This window comes from Dendrobates tinctorius, unplaced genomic scaffold (genome assembly GCF_039654945.1).
Source record: "Dendrobates tinctorius isolate UK_male_01 unplaced genomic scaffold, ASM3965494v1 ptg000008l, whole genome shotgun sequence".
NCBI lineage: Eukaryota > Metazoa > Chordata > Amphibia > Anura > Dendrobatidae > Dendrobates > Dendrobates tinctorius.
Genome location: NW_027361676.1, coordinates 9,453,326 through 9,472,767, shown reverse-complemented (window position 1 = coordinate 9,472,767; position 19,442 = coordinate 9,453,326). Strand labels below are relative to the sequence as shown.

Below are 19,442 nucleotides of genomic sequence, written 5' to 3'. Positions count from 1 at the left end.
GAAACCCAATCATCCTGATCAGCGGAAATAAAACATCTCAAATACGACTCCAAGGTCTGGTTTGTTCTCTCTGTCTGCCCATTGGTCTGAGGGTGAAAAGCAGAGGAGAAGGACAACTGAATTCCCAACTTGGAACAGAACGTCCTCCAAAATTTAGACACAAATTGAACTCCTCTGTCAGATACAATGTTCTCAGGAATCCCGTGCAAGCGAACCACCTGTTGCAAAAACAGAGGCACCAATTCAGAAGAAGATGGCAACTTAGGGAGTGGTACAAGATGAACCATCTTAGAGAACCTATCACAAATCACCCAAATAACAGTCATTCTTTGAGAGACTGGCATATCAGAGATGAAATCCATTGAAATATGGGTCCATGGCCTCCTGGGGACCGGCAAAGGCATCAACAACCCACTAGAGCGAGAACAAGATTTAGACCGGGAGCAAGTCCCACAGGACTGCACAAAATTCCTGACATCATGAGACAAGGTGGGCCACCAAAAAGAGCGACTCACCAGATCTCTAGTACCAAAAATACCTGGATGACCAGCCAATGCAGAGCAATGAACTTCAGACATCACTCTCTTCTTCCACTGGTCAGGAACATACAACTTTCCACTGGGGCAACGCTTAGGTTTGTCCTCCTGGAACTCTTGCAGAGCAAGTCTCAAATCGGGCGAGATGGCAAAAAGAACTACCCCTTCGCCTAAGATGGTGGCAGGCTTGGTCACCACAGGAGAATCAGCAAAGAAACTCCTAGAGAGGGCGTCTGCCTTGACATTCTTAGTTCCAGGAAGGAAAGAGACCACAAAATCAAAACGTGTAAAAAACAAGGCCCACCTAGCCTGTCTAGGGTTCAAGCGTTTAGCCGACTCTAGGTAAATCAAATTTTTGTGGTCAGTGAGGACCACAACTTGATGTTTGGCTCCCTCCAACCAATGTCTCCACTCCTCAAATGCCCATTTCATGGCCAACAGTTCCCGATTCCCCACATCATAGTTACGTTCAGATGAAGAGAACTTACGGGAAAAGAAAGCACAGGGATTCATTTTAGATGTTACCGGATCCTTTTGGGACAACACCGCTCCTGCACCAATCTCAGAAGCATCCACCTCTACCTGGAACGGGAGTGAGACATCAGGTTGCCGCAGAACCGGGGCGGAGGTAAATCTACGCTTCAGCTCCTGAAAGGAAGCAACCGCCTCCGGAGACCAATTCAACACATCCGCACCCTTCCTGGTCAGGTCAGTCAATGGTTTGGCAATACTAGAAAATTTTGCTATAAATTTCCGATAAAAATTAGCAAAACACAAAAACTTTTGGAGGGCCTTCAAAGAAGTGGGCTGAACCCAATCATAAATGGCCTGTACCTTGGCCGGTTCCATTTCAATAGTTGACGGAGACAAAATAAATCCCAAAAAAGAAATTCTCTGTACTCCAAAAAGGCATTTTGATCCTTTGACATACAGAGAATTCTCTCTCAAGATCCGGAACACAGTCCGAACATGTTCCACATGAGAATCCCAATCCTTGGAGAAGATCAAAATATCATCCAGATAGATAATCAAAAATGTATCGACAAAGTCTCGGAAAATATCGTTCATGAAGCACTGGAAGACAGAAGGGGCATTAGTGAGCCCAAAAGGCATCACCAGGTACTCAAAATGTCCCTCCGGAGTATTAAACGCCATCTTCCATTCATCCCCCTGCTTAATGCGGATAAGATTATACGCCCCCCTGAGGTCAAGCTTGGTAAACCAGCAAGCACCTCTGACTCTGGAGAATAGATCCGAAATCAGGTGTAACGGATACTGATATTTAATAGTAATTTTATTGAGGGCACGATAATCAATACAAGGCCTTAAAGAACCATCCTTCTTGGACACAAAAAAAAAACCGGCACCAAAGGGTGAAGAGGATGGTCTAATATGACCCTTCTCCAACGCCTCCTTAATATAGGATCGCTTAGCCTCGTGCTTGGGTACAGATAAATTGAAGAGCCGACCCTTAGGAAATTTACACCCCGGGTTTAGTTCAATTGCACAGTCATAACTCCTATGAGGAGGCAGAGACGCAGACTCATTCTCACTAAATACATCATAGTAGTCCGCCAAATAGTCAGGAACCTCATGCGACTGAGGAGAGGTGGAAAAAACCGGAGCCTCACTAAAGGTACACCGGCAACCCCAACTCACCACAGACACAGACTTCCAATCCAAAACTGGATTATGAATCTGCAACCAGGGAAACCCCAGAACAACGGCATCATGCAGACCATGCAACACCAAAAATCTGCAGTTTTCTTGGTGGTCTGGGGCGACCCGCATGACCAACTGGGCCCAAAACTGAGGTTTATTTTTAGCCAGAGGGGTAGCATCAATCCCCCTCAAAGGGATAGGCGTCTGCAGAGGTGTCAACGGAAATCCACAACGTTTAGCAAAATCCAAGTCCATTAGGTTTAGCGCTGCTCCCGAATCCACAAAAGCCTTGGCGGAAAATGTGGACTGGGAACAGATCAGAGTAATCGCCAAAAGAAACTTAGGCTGAACCCCACCAACAGAAAACGTGTGTGCAAAGCGTTTCTCACGTTTAGGACAAACAGAAATAACATGTGAGGCATCTCCACAGAAAAAACACAGCTTATTACGCCTTCTGAATTCCTGACGATGCGCCTTAGACAAAACTCTATCACATTGCATAGGTTCAGACGTCTGTTCAAACGGTGGCAACACCTCTCGTGTAATCCTGCGTTCACGTAAACGCCGATCAACCTGAATGGCTAAAGACATAGAATCGTCCAGACCAGAGGGAACAGGAAATCCCACCATAGTATCTTTTACGGCTTCTGACAAACCCTTCCGAAAGAGAGCAGCCAAGGAACTATCATTCCAGGTAGTAAGGACCGCCCACTTTCGGAACTTTTGACAGTACAACTCTGCAGATTCTCGACCCTGGTTCAATGCTAACAGGGTCTTTTCAGCCTGATCAATAGCATTAGGTTCATCGTACAGCAACCCCAAGGCTTGAAAAAATGCGTTCACATTAGTCAGGGTCATCTGGTTTCAAAGAAAACGCCCAATCCTGGGGATCGCCGCGCAGCAAAGAGATGACAATTTTAACCTGCTGCGCGGGGCTCCCTGACGAGTTAGGCTTCAAAGCAAAAAATAATTTACAATTATTTTTGAAACTTAAAAATTTAGATCGATCCCCAAAAAATACATCAGGTGTGGGGATCTTTGGTTCAACAGCATGTGAACGAGCAAGATAGGCGGAAATTCCTCGCACTTCAGCAGCGAGCTGCTCCACACGATCAGACACTTGCTTTATCTCCATTGAGAGAGAAAAAAAAAAATTCCCCCTACGGCCTCAGAGATATAGAGGAAAGAATATACACTTTTTTTTTTTTTTTAAACACAATTCTTTCCTGCTATTGAGTACCCCAGGATCTGCGGTTGGGCGGGTGATTCTGTTATGATTGAGTCACCATAGGAGGCAAAAACAGAAATGCTAGCTAAGTCCTGAAAACCAGAGAAGTTGGCAACTATCAGATTGCAGACCCCTGAACCTATCAACACAACTAGCAGTAGCCGTGGGGGGTTCCTACGATGACCTAGACCCCTCGATCACAGCCGGAGAGATACATAGGCCTAAAGAAGGAAAGGGGAAATCTAACTGCCCCAGAGCAGACCCTAAAGCAATAGGCAGCCCCCCACATATAATGACGGTGAAGCAAGATGAAAACACTTACACAGACAGAAAGACAGGCTGAGCAAAGACGGGGCCCAAAAACTACCTAGATAGGAACGGATAGGAAGGCTGCTGTCTGCAATCTGCCAAAACCCTATCAGAGACAAAAGCCAACAAGCTGATATAAAAATGGCCCTGAAGCAACTAAGCTTCAAAAACTAAATCAGGTACTTTCAGAAGACAGAGCTAACGGAACACTGCACACTCCAGCAGGGAGTGGCAGAATCCAAAAAGCAAGAAAAACAAAAACAAATCTTAAATGCAAAAAGGCAAAACAGAAAACTTAGCTTTAGGAGAGCAGGAATCAGACTGGTGTCCAAGAGTCCACAGAGAAATCACCCGCAGGGCAGAAAGGGCGTAGGCTGCCTTAAATCCAGTCAGTGACTCCACTCAGCCAATCGTCTTCATTAGTCCCAGGTGTCTGATAATCAGGCTCACTACCTTCCTTCACTAGAATAGGGAGTTCACCAGGCCTCAGTGATGGAGGGGAAAATGAACTCACAACAGTCCTCCATCCTTACTCCCATCCTGCAATAATGTCCCCCACCCTGTCCTATAATAATGTGTCCCACCTTGGCCCCCATTCTGTAATAATATCCGCTATCCTAGCACTATTCTTTAACCCCTTCATGACCCAGCCTATTTTGACCTGGCCATTTTTTGCAATTCTGACCAATGTCCCTTTATGAGGTAATAACTCAGGAACGCTTCAACGCATCCTAGCGATTCCAAGATTGTTTTTTTGTGACATATTGGGCTTCATGTTAGTGGTAAATTTAGGTCGATAATTTTTGCGTTTATTTGTGAAAAAAATGGAAATTTGGTGAAAATTTTGAAAATTTTGCAATTTTCAAATTTTGAATTTTTATTCTGTTAAACCAGAGAGTTATGTGACACAAAATAGTTAATAAATAACATTTCCCACATGTTTACTTTACATCAGCACAATTTTGGAAACAACTTTTTTTTCGCTAGGAAGTTATAAGGGTTAAAAGTTGACCAGCAATTTCTCATTTTTACAACAAAATTTACAAAACCATTTTTTTTAGGTACCACCTCACATTTGAAGTCACTTTGAGGGGTCTATATAGCAGAAAATACCCAAAAGTGACACCATTATAAAAACTGCACCCCTCAAGCTACTCAAAACTACATTCAAAAAGATTATTAACCCTTCAGGTGCTTCACAGGAACTAATGCAACATGGAATGAAAAAATGGACATTTTAATTTTTCCAACCAAAATTTTCTTTTAGCATCAGTTTTTTCATTTTCACATGGGTAACAGGATAAAATGTATCCTAAAATTTGTTGGGCAATTTCTTCTGAGTACACCGATACCTCATATGTGGTCATAAACCACTGTTTGGGCGCACGGCAGAGCTCAGAAGGCAAGGAGCGCCATTTTACTTTTTGAATGGAAAATATGCTTGAATATTTAGCGGTTGCCATGTCGCGTTTGGAGAGCCCCTGTGTGCCTAAACATTGGAGCTCCCCCACAAGTGACCCTATTTTGGAAACTAGACCCTCCAAGGAACTTATCAAGATGCATAGTGAGCACTTTGAACCCCCAGGTGCTTCACAAATTGATCCGTGAAAAAAAAAGTACCTTTTTTTTCACAAAAATTTTATTTAGCCTCAGTTTTTTCATTTTCACATGGGCAACAGGATAAAATGGATCCTAAAATTTGTTGGGCAATTTCTGCTGAGTACATTGATACCTCATATGTGGTCATAAACCACTGTTTGGGCGCACGGCAGGGCCCGGAAGGGAAGGAGCGCCATGTGACTTTTTGATTGGAAAATTAGCTCCAATCGTTAGCGGACACCATGTCGCATTTGGAGAGCCCCTGTGTGCCTAAACATTGGAGCTCCCCCACAAGTGACCCCATTTTGGAAACTAGACCCTCGAAGGAACTTATCTAGATGTGTGGTGAGCACTTTGAACCCCCAAGTGCTTCACAGAAGTTTATAACGCAGAGCAGTGAAAATTAAAAATCATTTTTTTTTTGCTCAAAAATGATTTTTTAGCCCGCTATTTTTTATTTTCACAAGGCTAACAGGAGAAATTGAACCACAAAAGTTGTTGTGCAATTTGTCCTGAGTACACCGATACCCCATATGTGGGGGGGAACCACTGTTTAGGAGCACGGGAGAGCTCAGAAGGGAAGGAGCGCCATTTTGGAATGCAGACTTTGATGGAATGTTCTGCGGGCGTCATGTTGCGTTTGCAGAGCCCCTGTGTGCCTAAACAGTAGAAACCCACACAAGTGAGCCCATTTTGGAAACTAGACCCCCAAGGAGCTTATCTAGATGTGTAGTGAGCACTCTGAATCCCCAAGTGCTTCTCAGAAGTTTATAAATGCAGAGCCATGAAAATAAAAAAATATTTTTTTTTCCTCAAAAATGATTTTTTAGCCCGCTATTTTTTATTTTCCCAAGGGTAACAGGATAAATTGGACCCCAAAAGTTGTTGTCCAGTTTGTCCTGAGTACACTGATACCCCATATGTGGGGAGAAACCACTGTTTGAGCGCACGGCATGGCTCAGAAGGGAAAGAGCGTCATTTGACTTTTTGAATGGAAAATTAGCTCCAATCGTTAGTGGACACCATGTCGTGTTCGCAGAGCCCCTGTGTGCGTAAACTTTGGAGCTCCCCAACAAATGACCCCATTTTGGAAACTAGACCCCCTAAGGAACTTATCTAGATGCATAGTGAGCATTTTGAACCCTCAGGTGCTACACAAAAGTTTATAACGCAGAGCCGTTAAAATAAAAATATTTTTTTTTCCTCAAAAAATACATTTTTAGCCTGCTATTTTTTATTTTCACAAGGGTAACAGGATAAATTGGACCCCAAAAGTTGTTGTCCAGCTTGTCCTGAGTACGCTGGTACCCCATATGTGGGGGGACCACTGTTTGGGCACACTTTGGGGCTCGGAAGGGAAGTAGTGACGCTTTGAAATGAAGACTTGATGGAATGGTCTGTGGGCGTCATGTTACGTTTGCAGAGCCCCTGATGTACCTAAACAGTGGAAACTCCCCACAAATGACCCCATTTTGGAAACTAGATCACCCAAGGAACTAATCTAGATATGAGGTGAGCACTTTGAACCCCCAAGTGCTTCACAGAAGTTTATAACGCAGAGCCTTGAAAATAAAAAATATTTTTTTTCCTCAAAAAATGATTTTTAGTCCACTTTTTTTTATTTTCACAAGGGTAACAGGATATTTTGGACCCCAGTAGTTGTTGTCCAGTGTGTCCTGAGTACGCTGGTACTCCATAAGTGGGGGGACCACTGTGTGGGCACACATTGGGGCTCGGAAGGGAAGTAGTGACGTTTTGAAATGCCGACTTGATGGAATGGTCTGTGGGCGTCATGTCACGTTTGGAGAGCCCCTGATGTACCTAAACAGTGGAAACCCCCCACAAATGACCCCATTTTGGAAACTAGATCACCCAAGGAACTAATCTAGATGTGAGGTGAACACTTTGAACCCCCAAGTGCTTCACAGAAGTTTATAACGCAGAGCCTTGAAAATAAAAAATATTTTTTTTCCTCAAAAAATGATTTTTAGTCCACTATTTTTTTATTTTCACAAGGGTAACAGGATATTTTGGACCCCAGAGGTTGTTGTTCAGTGTGTCCTGAGTACGCTGGTACCCCATAACTGGGGGGGGACCACTGTTTGGGCACACGTTGGGGCTCGGAAGGGAAGTAGTGACGTTTTGAAATGCCGACTTGATGGAATGGTCTGTGGGCGTCATGTCACGTTTGGAGAGCCCCTGATGTACCTAAACAGTGGAAACCCCCCACAAATGACCCCATTTTGGAAACTAGATCACCCAAGGAACTAATCTAGATGTGAGGTGAACACTTTGAACCCCAAGTGCTTCACAGAAATTTATAACGCAGAGCCTTGAAAATAAAAAAATATTTTTTTTTCCTCAAAAAATGATTTTTAGTCCACTATTTTTTTATTTTCACAAGGGTAACAGGATATTTTGGACCCCAGAGGTTGTTGTCCAGTGTGTCCTGAGTGCGCTGGTACCCCATAACTGGGGGGGACCACTGTTTGGGCACACGTTGGGGCTCGGAAGGGAAGTAGTGACGCTTTGAAATGCCGACTTGATGGAATGGTCTGTGGGCGTCATGTCACGTTTGGAGAGCCCCTGATGTACCTAAACAGTGGAAACCCCCCACAAATGACCCCATTTTGGAAACTAGATCACCCAAGGAACTAATCTAGATGTGAGGTGTGCACTTTGAACCCCCAAGTGCTTCACAGAAGTTTATAATGCAGAGCTGTGAAAATAAAAAATTATTTTTTTTCCTCAAAAAATTATTTTTAGCCCACTATTTTTTATTTTCACAAGGGTAACAGGATAAATTGGACCCCAAAAGTTGTTGTCCAGTTTGTCCTGAGTACACTTGTACCCCTTATGTGGGGCGGAGCACTGTTCAGGGACACGTTGGGGCTCGGAATGGAAGTAGTGACATTTTGAAATGCCGACTTGATGGAATGGTCTGAGGGCATCATGTTACATTTGCAGAGCCCCTGATGTACCTAAACAGTGGAAACCCCCCACAAGTGACCCCATTTTGAAAACTAGACCCCCCAAGGAACTTATCTAGATGTGTGGTGAGCACGTTGAACCCCCAAGTGCTTCACAGAAGTTTATAACGCAGAACCGTGAAAATAAAAAATCATTTTTTTTCCACAAAAATAATTATTTTAGCCCCCATGTTTTTATTTTCCCAAGGGTAACAGGAGAAATTAGACCCCCAAAGTTGTTGTACAATTTTTCCTGAGTACCCTGATACCCCATAAGTGGGGGTACACCACTGTTTGGGCACATGTCGGGGCTCGAAATGGAGGGAGCACCGTTTGACTTTTTGAATGCAAAATTGGCTGGAATAAATGGTGGCTCCATGTCGCGTTTGGAGACCCCGTGATGTGCCTAAACAGTGGAAACCCCTCAATTCTATCTCCAACCCTAACCCCAACACACCCCTAACCCTAATCCCAACCCTAATCTTAACCCTAACCACAACACTAATCCCAACACACTCCTAACGAAATCCCAACTCTAACCCTAACCACAAGCCTAACCGTAATCCCAACCCCAACCCAACCCTAATCCCAATTACAATCCTAACCCTAATTCCAACCCTTAGTCCAACCCTAACCCTTAGTCCAACCCTAACCCTTAGTCCAACCCTAACCCTTAGTCCATCCCTAACCCTATTTCTAACCCTAACCCTAATTCCAACCCTAGCCCTAACCCTAACCCTAGCCCTAACCCTAACCCTAACCCTAGCCATAACCCTAACCCTAACCCTAGCCCTAACCCTAGCCCTAATGGAAAAATAAAAAAAAATATTTTGTTTTTTTTATTATTTGTCCCTACCTATGGGGGTGATAAGGGGGGGCGGTGATTTACTTTTTTTTTATTTTGATCACTATGAAAGTTTATTATAGTGATCAAAATAAATGAATGAATCTGCAGCATTGCAGATTCGATTTGGCGCACTGCGCATGCGCCCGCCATCTTCTAAGATGGCGGCGCCCATGACGCTGGACGGCGGGACACCGGGACGGATAGCTGGAGATCGGAGGCACAAAGGAGGGTGAGAGGGGGTGATCGGAGGGTGAGAGGGGATGATCGGAGGGCTGGGGGGGCGGAGGGAAGGCGGGGGGGCAGATTATGATGGCGGCTGCCGATCGGTGCCGTCAGACGGTGGCGGCAGCCGATCGGTGCCATCAGTCGGTGTGGGGGGGGTCGGGTCTCGGTGTCCAGCCATGTCCGATGCTATTTCAGCATTGGCCATGGCTGGATTGTAATATTTCACCAATTTTCATTGGTGAAATATTACAATCGCTCTGATTGGCAGTTTCACTTTTAACAGCCAATCAGAGCGATCGTAGGCACGTGGGGGATAAGCCACACCCTGGAGGGTCCATTGTGTGCGGGTCGGGTGACCTTTCCATAACCCCGGTCACCCGACCCGCAGGGGGGCAATCAATTCATGACGCCACATAGGCGTCATGGGTCGTATTGTCACGACTTTTCATGACGCCTACGTGGCGTCAAGGGTCGTGAAGGGGGTAATAATGTCCCCTGCCTTGGCCCCTTGCTTTAAAATGTCCACCATCTTAATGTCATGGCTCAGTTTGGAGATTTAATCCACCAACCTGTTCTGTGGTCGGTTCCTTTGTCTGATGAGCTATTGCCTTTTCTTCCCTGTCCAAATGCTGATGGTTCCAATTGTCTTTGTTCCCCCTTCTTGGTTGCCTACTCTCCAGTTGTTTTCGATTTTACTGTTTTGGTCTGACCTGTCACATTCTGGGTTGGGTTTTATATGTTGATCCGTCACTGCACTTCATTGCTGGCTATACCTCTAGGTGGACTTGAGTTTAGGAGTTCCAGACACACAGCTAAGGGGTTTATCTTGCATGATAAACACCAGTTGAATTTCTGCAGAGGATCTATTTGTTTTCCTTCTCAGTTCCTCTTCCTTTCACCTCATCAGGTTTCTGGTAGGTTATCCTTGTTTCGTTCTCCTCAGCCTTCCATCTCTACCTTATATGAATGTGTTTTAATTTTGTCACCCTGGGTTTTCATATCTTCCTACACATTTTCCTCTCCTCTTGTTGAAAATGTGTTGTTGCCTCCCCTCTTGTTCCTCAAGAGGTATGAGAAACCCCTAGATGGCCTTTTAGAAACCAGGTCTGAAGTGGTGCTTTTGAAATGTGTGTCTAGGGCCTTTCTAGTCTGTAAAGGGATCAGTTGGGTGTGGGTTTGGCATCTCTCTGTAGTAGGTCTTAACTTTTTCCATTAACAAAGAGTGAGTGTGTGTTGCATTAATAAAACAGCCACTTTCTTTAATAATGTCCCCCATCCTCTTCACCAACACATTTAAAAAAAAAAAAAAAACTTCTTAACTGTCCTTGCTCCCACAGCAAGATGCATTCTCTTAATCCTCCATATCTAGCGAAAGGGGGGGCAGTGCATGACAGTGACGTCAACCTCTGCCCACCACGTTGATGTCAGCTGACAGTCTCAGAATGTTGGCTCAATACATTTCAGCTGAATGTTCCGAGAACGGGTCCTATCGTTCAACTACGGGATTCAATCATGCGATTGGTTCAAATCCAGTGGAAAACTTGCTCGAGATTGGCAGCAGACAGATGCATCTTCAAGCACAATGAGGCTACATCATTTAGAAGCTGGCCTGGTGTCAAGAAGGGTAGCACAGAAGCCAATTCTGTCAAAAAAAAAAATCAAGGACATAATGATATTCTGCAGGAAATACAGGGATTGGAATGGAGAGGACTGGGGTAAAATTATTTTCTCTGATGAAGTTCCATTTAGACTGTTTGGAACATTTGTAAGAATAATTGTCTGGAGAGAAAAAAAGTGAGCACCTCCATAAATCTTGTTTCATGTCAACAATATGCATCCTGAGACCATTCAGGTGTGGGGGCTTTCCATACAAGAAAGTGGGCTCACTCACAATTTTGCCTAAGAACTCTGCCATGAACAAATAATGGTATCCAAACATCCTCCAAAAGCAAATTCTTCCAACCATCCAAGAGCAATTTTGGTGCTGAATAATGCAATTTCCAGCATGATGGTGAACCACATCAATTGACAAAAATGAAAGCTAAGTAGCTCGATGAACAAGACATTGAAATTTTTTATGCATGGCCAGGAAGCTCCCCAGACCTCAATCCCATTGAGAACATGTCAATCCTGAAAAAGCAGGTGGACAAACAAAAAGACAGAAATTGGGATAAAATTTAGAGCTGATTAGGCAAGAATTGGTTGTCATTATTCAGGATTGGCCCAGAAGCTGACACCCAGCTGGATTGTAAAACTATAAAAATAAGTGTCAACACAATAAATATTGAGTTTTTCGCATAAACTTGATGTATTTGTCAATAAGAGATGAAAAACTTATAAAATGCTTATGATTGTACTTCAGTAACCATAGAAACATCTGACTAAGATCTAAAATCAATGAAGCAGCAAACTTTGTGAAAACCAAAGTTTGTCAGTCTCAAAACTTTTAGCCACAGCTACACAGATACAGTGTATGATAATACAACAGGTTGGTCCAAATTAAGATAAACGTATTTTGCCTTAATTTCAAGATGAAAAGATATTATACAAAAAGCAAGTACCCAGCGAAAAGTAAAGAAATCACGAATTAGTGGTCATTAATCACCCTAAAAATTATAGTATATGTAGGAAAGAACAAACTGCTCCCTTTGCATATATCATAGAAATTCAAAACCTTGGTATTGATGTTATACACTCACTGGCCACTTTATTAGGTACACCTGTCCAACTGTGTGTTAAGACTTAATTTCTAATCAGCCAATCACATGGCGGCAACTCAGTGCATTTAGGCATGTAGACATGGTCAAGACAATCTCCTGCAGTTCAAACCGAGCATCAGTATGGGGAAGAAAGGTGATTTGAGTGCCTTTGAACGTGGCATGATTGTTGGTGCCAGAAGGGCTGGTCTGAGTATTTCAGAAACTGCTGATCTACTGGGATTTTCACGCACAACCATCTCTAGGGTTTACAGAGAATGGTCCGAAAAAGAAAAAAAATCCAGTGAGCGGCAGTTCTGTGGCCGGAAATGCCTTGTTGATGCCAGAGGTCAGAGGAGAATGGGCATACTGGTTCGAGCTGATAGAAAGGCAACAGTGACTCAAATTGCCACCCGTTACAACCAAGGTAGGCAGAAGAGCATCTCTGAACGCACAGTGCGTCGAACTTTGAGGCAGATGGGCTACAGCAGCAGAAGACCACACTGGGTACCACTCCTCTCAGCTAAGAACAGGAAACTGAGGCTACAATTTGCACAAGCTCATCGAAATTTGACAGTAGAAGATTGGAAAAACGTTGCCTGGTCTGATGAGTCTCGATTTCTGCTGCGACATTCGGATGGTAGGGTCAGAATTTGGCGTAAACAACATGAAAGCATGGATCCATCCAGCCTTGTATCAACGGTTCAGGCTGGTGGTGGTGGTGTCATGGTGTGGGGAATTTTTTCTTGGCACTCTTTGGGCCCCTTGGTACCAATTGAGCATCGTTGCAACGCCACAGCCTACCTGAGTATTGTTGCTGACCATGTCCATCCCTTTATGACCACAATGTACCCAACATCTGATGGCTACTTTCAGCAGGATAATGCGCCATGTCATAAAGCTTGAATCATCTCAGATTGGTTTCTTGAACATGACAATGAGTTCACTGTACTCAAATGGCCTCCTCAGTCACCAGATCTCAATCCAATAGAGCATCTTTGGGATGTGGTGGAACGGGAGATTCGCATCAGGGATGTGCAGCCGACAAATCTGCGCCAACTGTGTGATGCCATCATGTCAATATGGTCCAAAATCTCTGAGGAATGCTTCCAGCACCTTGTTGAATCTCTGCCACGAAGAATTGAGGCAGTTCTGAAGGCAAAAGGGGGTCCAACCCGTTACTAGCATGGTGTACCTAATAAAGTGGCCAGTGAGTGTATATGTCTTGAGGAATTTGTTTGCAGATAATTATAAACTGACTCGTGCTTTGAGGGGCTTGTAGTGGGGAGTCTGGTGGATTATTCACACAGTGAGATTAATACCGCAACAGAAAAACCACATCTGTTTTTTCCTTAATTTGCTGCAGTTTTCCATTTTTGTAATTGGCCAATTACTAATTTACAAATAAAACCTGCAAAAATGATTTTGTTTTCACCTGGGAAAAAAAAACAAGACTAGCTACTGCGTTGCATTTCTGATTTCTCATTAAAGCTGTTGTTGGCTAAAATATTGATGACTAACCTGGAGAATACATCATTAATATAAAATTGATGTCTTTGAGCTGAAACACTTTCCTCCTGCAGCTTGAACGAAGCAATCCATGAAATGGAACTCAGCAGCGCTGAATATTACTTGGTGGTAGCTGCCGAGTACGGCACTTCATCTTCCATGCAAGTTCAGGAATGAAATATTAATGACTTTTCCATAGTCATGGGAGATACAACCAAGTAATACAGTAAGCAATGTAATAGTCTGCTAAGTTCTGCAAACTTACATCGCATAGTTCCAGATGGTAGCAGCAGCGAGGAGTCAGGGTAGGTTATAGCTTGGAAAAAAAAAAGAATAATAAGCATAAATAGCCAAAGTATCAATTCCGGTGGAGTAGGTGTTGCAGATTGAGACACTTGTGTATACCAGGGTGAGTGGTATGGAAGGTGAATCTGAATAATTGTACTGCAGGGTACCCAATAGTGATGAGCGAGCGTGCTCAGATATAGCGTTAACCGAGCATGTATGGGTGTTATCAGAGTATCTTGGGCATGCTCGAGTAACATGTTGAAGTCCCCGGGGCTGCATGATTCTCAGCCGCTAGACAGCCGCAACACATGCAGGGATTGCCTGCTTGTTAAGCAGCCGCAACACATGCGAGAATTGCCTATCAGGTGAGAATCATGCAGCCGTGGGGACTCAAACGTATTAGTCAAGCACTTCCAAGATGCTCGGATAACACCCAAGCATGCTCGGTTAACACTATTCCCGAGCACACTCGCTTATCACTCGTACCCACCCAATGCCCCACTCAAATATCTGATTTTCATTGGCAAATTCCATTCATGTTTTTTGCAGATAAAACATGTACCTGTTATAGTGGATAATCCCTTTCATGCATTTTTTCTGCAAATTGATGGTCTGCACGTCCATGTTTGAAGCAGATAGCTCCACTAGAGCTTGTAAACTGCATTTATCCAGTAGGGATGGCTGCAGGTAGGTGGCAGTTTCACTCAGCACAAGGATATATTGCAGTGGACTCGATTATAATGGTACAGAAAGTTCAATAAATGAAATAAACCATCTGATAAATGTGGGAATTTATGGAATCATATAAAGACAACTGCATTACGTGAGACACTTTTGTGTGCATCTCTGCTTGAAATTACATTTGCTGGTCATATAGCCATGTTATACATAATCAAATCTTATGATTCTAGGTATGTTCATTTTCTCTTTAAATGTTGGGTATTTCTCTTTGCAGTAGACTGAAGGCTGAGAATGCACAAATATGTGATCAGCAGGGCTTGGAGGGGCATGGCACATATACCTGTCCCTTGCTCCACTGCTCAGTGATTTATAGAACCTCAGCATGGTACAAGACAACAAGACGTGCTGTGTTTTCTCAGCAGCTGACATTCTCCTAGCAGTGCTGCTATTGCTAAGTCCTTCAGCACAAAGGAGCTAGATTTTTTAGTCTTCAAAGAAAAGATAAAGTTAAAAACCTTACCTAGAGTTTTGAATTCAGACCTAGAAGCATAGCATGCAAGAGCAGATCCTTAAAGGGAATGTCCACTACTTTAATTTTGATGGCTAAACCTTGGAATATGTCATCAATACCAGATCGGTTGGGTGTGCAACACATGGATGAATATGCATGGATTTCTGCAGTACATCACTTCCGCCACTATGCAGTTTACTGAGCTCGGCTGTTGAGCTCCTCAACTAAGCATATCTGGCTACTGCCGACACCAGAAACAGCTGATCGACTGGGATGCTGGGTGTTGCATCACACTGATCTATTTTTGATGATGTATCCTAAGGAAAGGCCATCAATATTAAACGTACCGGACATCGCCTTTAAGATAATAACTTCCATTCAGATAATTGAGAGCGAATGTAATAAATATAACCTAGTAGCAATAGTAACTCCTTATTAATTAACATGGAGAATTATTATTTTTGATGCTTATATAACACCAACATATTCCCCAATGTACAGTATATAGACAATATTATCACTGTCCCCAGTAAGGCTTACTTCTCTAATTCAGTAAGCCATTGGAGTGTAGGAGGAATCCAGGGTAACCAAAGGAAATCCATGCTGATTTGTCCAAGGACCCAAGCTCTGCAGAGCAACAGTGCTGACCACTAAGCCACCATGCTAATCACATGATTGGACTGTCACGATGCGACCTAGTATTTTCCCTTATTTTAAAAATCACACCAGCATACTCTTGCTCCTTATATTGCATTAGTTATCAATTCAATGAATTACTGTGTCTGTTTAAAGGCAAAGAAAGTCTAATTCTATTTTTTATTTTTGCTAAATAAATGAGTAAAAGAAGGTCAGAGAGGTGTTATTTCAAATAAAGGACTTTACTCTCTCTGTGTCTTTATTAAATTTGGCTATGGGGTGTCTGATAGATGAATCTCAATTGCTAACCCTTGGGTCAATATCCATGGTCCCTTCCCAGTCTGAGAATACCAGCCCCCAGCTGTCCACTTTAGCTTGGCTGGTTATCAAAAATGGAGGGGAAAACCAAATGCCTTTTTCTAATTATTTATTTAAATCATTTATAAAAACAGCATGGGGATCCCTCTATTTTTGATAACCAGCCAAGATAAAGTTTCAGCCCGCAGCTCTTAGTTTTGTCCGTGTTGGTTATCAAAAATAGACGAGACCTCACGTTTTGTTTTTTTACACAGTGTGCATCAGCCAATCACAGCCATGTCAATACTTGGAAGGGCTGCGATTGAGCTGGAAGTGCCCACACAGTAAATCTTGTTGATTGGCTGCTGAACCCGAACAGTAACATGGACTTCCAGGAGAACTTTACGGTTCAGATTCGCCCATCTCGAATTGTGATATATAATGGTAAGCCAATCCCTTTAATGTAAAAGGTCAAGATAGACGTTCAATAGATCAAGAACTTTTAATGAAAAAAAAGTTGCATTGTAATATGAATATGAAAAATGTATGTTTTCTATTGTATAATAAAGTAATCTAGTTTCATGAAAAAGAAAGTCAAATTCCATGAGAAGGAATGAGTCTTTAATGTCAATGAAAGTTTCATAAAGACTTTTGATACCATTCTCTTTAATATACTAATGTAATTCCTGCCTAACAAGCAAACTATTTATTGTGTTCAAGCAACATATACTGCCCCCAAAATGAGGATAGTAAAGTACTAATGGCACCACCGAGGTGTATTACAGGAGGGTTAGCTTCACATTTATCAGAGCAACATCTCAATAATCACTAGCCTGCTCACCTTTGGGACTAGTAAACTGACTGGCATGGCAATTAATGCCAGTGACCAAAGAAATCTAATGGTGAGAAGAGAGATATAACACTCTGTATACTACACCACTGAACCGAAGAGCGCAGTAATGAGAAATTAATTATTAAATCATTCTGAAGAGTTGACAATTAAGTGTGCTTCCATTGTTCTTGCAGTTACCATACTTTTAGTATCCCTAAGTTACAATTAAAGATTTATTCTATAGATCTTTTTTCCTTTCTTTTTCAGAAGATTTGTTATTTCCCAGTTTAGTCCACTTTCTCAAAGAAATACACCCTTATGCGCACCTATGGAACCAGAACATACAGAGGATGAAGCTAAGTACCTGTTATGCGGGGCTTAGGTCAAAGGAGGCTGAAATACCCGGGAGTGGACGGAGATGGAACTACCGCTGCCTGCCGGACGCTGTGGTGTGAATAGCGTCCAACATGACAGTACCCCGTCTTCTACGAGGGACCCCAGGGCCCTCAAGACTCATAGGACCTGGCTTGTCCGGATGACGGCAGTGAAAGGAACTGACCAGCCGATCAGCATGTATGTCCGAGGCTGGTACCCAAGACCTCTCCTCCGGACCATACCCCGGCCATTGTACCAAATACTGAAGAGAACGGCGCAGTACTCGAGAGTCCACCACCTTGGAGACTTCAAACTCTAAATCGCCATCCACCATGACTGGAGGTGGCATCGGCGTCGTGTACACAGAGCCTACCACCTTTTTCAATAAAGCCCTGTGAAACACGTTGTGTATCTTGTATACCACAGGAAGTTCCAACCGATAAGCAACCGGGTTAATGATGGCAGCAATCTTAAAAGGGCTAATAAACCTTGGACCCAATTTCAATGATGGAATTTTGAGTTTTATGTTTTTAGTAGCTAACCACACCCAATCACCCACACACAGGTCCGGACCTGGCACGCGTCTAGCATCAGCCACACGTTTGTACCTTGCACTCATGCTCAGCAATCGCTGTTTCACACTCCTCCAGACCGATGATAGTTGAACTCCTAACCGGCCCTCCTCTGGGACGCCCCCAGAGCCCCCCTGACGCAAGGTACAAAATTGAGGATGGTGCCCATAAACACAAAAGAACGGAGACTCTCCCGATGATTCTTGGCGGTGATTATTTAATGCGAACTCGGCCAAGGGAAGGAACGTCGACCACTCCTCTTGGTTGTCAGACACAAAACATCGCAAATACTGCTCCAGATTTTGGTTCATGCGCTCAGTTTGACCATTTGACTGAGGATGAAACGCCGACGAATGAGACAACTTGATCCCCAATCGTGAGCAAAAAGCTTTCCAAAACTTCGCCACAAACTGGGTCCCCCTATCAGACACTATGTCCGACGGAACTCCGTGTAGTCTGACCACCTCCTGCACAAAGACCTGAGCCAACGTCTTCGCGTTGGGCAAGGAAGGCAATGACACAAAATGCGCTATCTTCGAAAATCGATCAACGACCACCAGGATGACCGTGTTCCCCGCCGAGGCAGGCAAGTCCGTGATAAAGTCCATGGAGATTTCTGTCCATGGCCTACTAGGTATCCCCAGAGGCTGTAGAGTGCCAGCAGGACGGGTTCTGGGTGACTTGGCCCTGGCGCACATGATGCAAGCTGTCACGTACGAGACCACGTCCTGCCGGATTTTTGGCCACCAGAAGTGGCGCGATACCAGCTCCAAGGTGCCCCTAACCCCTGGATGACCGGCCAGGACAGAGTCGTGGTGTTCCCCCAACACCTTAACCCTCCGTCAGGAACAATATTCGCACTAGCTCGTAATGGAACAATGTGCCTGTCAAGCGCAGGCTAGAAAAATGCCTAGAATATCTAATTTTCTCAATTTCAGTGATTTAAAAGTGATCAGAGACCTTCATAGGGATGTAATAAAAGAGACTACACATTATCAGGTGCAAAACAAACCCATTTACTCAACATAAAAGTAATAACTTTGATATACACATTTCAAAACACTTACAGTACACTTTCATTTGTAAGAAAATCTGCCTTATTTATATGAAATATCCACAAACCTTTCTCTATCCATTCATAAAACAAGCTAAATAAACAATAGTAATGACTAAAAATATTACATACCAACCTTATAAAGTGTGATGTGTTCGGGACCAATGAGCCTGAGAAGCCAGCACAGCTATATCTTCCTTCCTGAAGCTCTGCAGGCCAACTGTGGTATCAGGTTTCACACAGCAGCTAGAGCCAGGAGACTATCTAGAGGGAGGGGGTTTCCTGAAAATCTGGTGAGAAGGGAGAAATGAAAGTAGAAGAGCTGCGCCTGTCAGATCCATTGTTCCTGACGGAGGGTTAAGACGAAGATGAAGGGGTACGAATGACTTATTAGCGGGAAGTCCTGGCGGTACCTCCTCCTGGGCCTCGGCAATCTCCGCCTCTACCTCAGTCGTGAGAGCCGAAACCACTACACCTTCCTGGAGGATGGGTACCGGATCTTCCCGAGGTTCTCCCCCCAGAAAACACCTGGACAAGGCATCCGCCTTGGTGTTTTTAGCCCCAGGACGGTAAGTAACCAGAAAGTTAAAACGTGTAAAAAACAATGCCCAGCGAG

At 43.7% G+C, this 19,442-nt stretch overlaps 1 protein-coding gene across 1 annotated transcript in view; it reads right to left on the bottom strand.

Annotated features, from left to right (window-relative positions):
- The window catches only part of FHIP1A (FHF complex subunit HOOK interacting protein 1A), a 424,416-nt gene that overhangs the window by 105,302 nt on the left and 299,672 nt on the right, over positions 1–19,442 (bottom strand). The window lies entirely within an intron of this gene.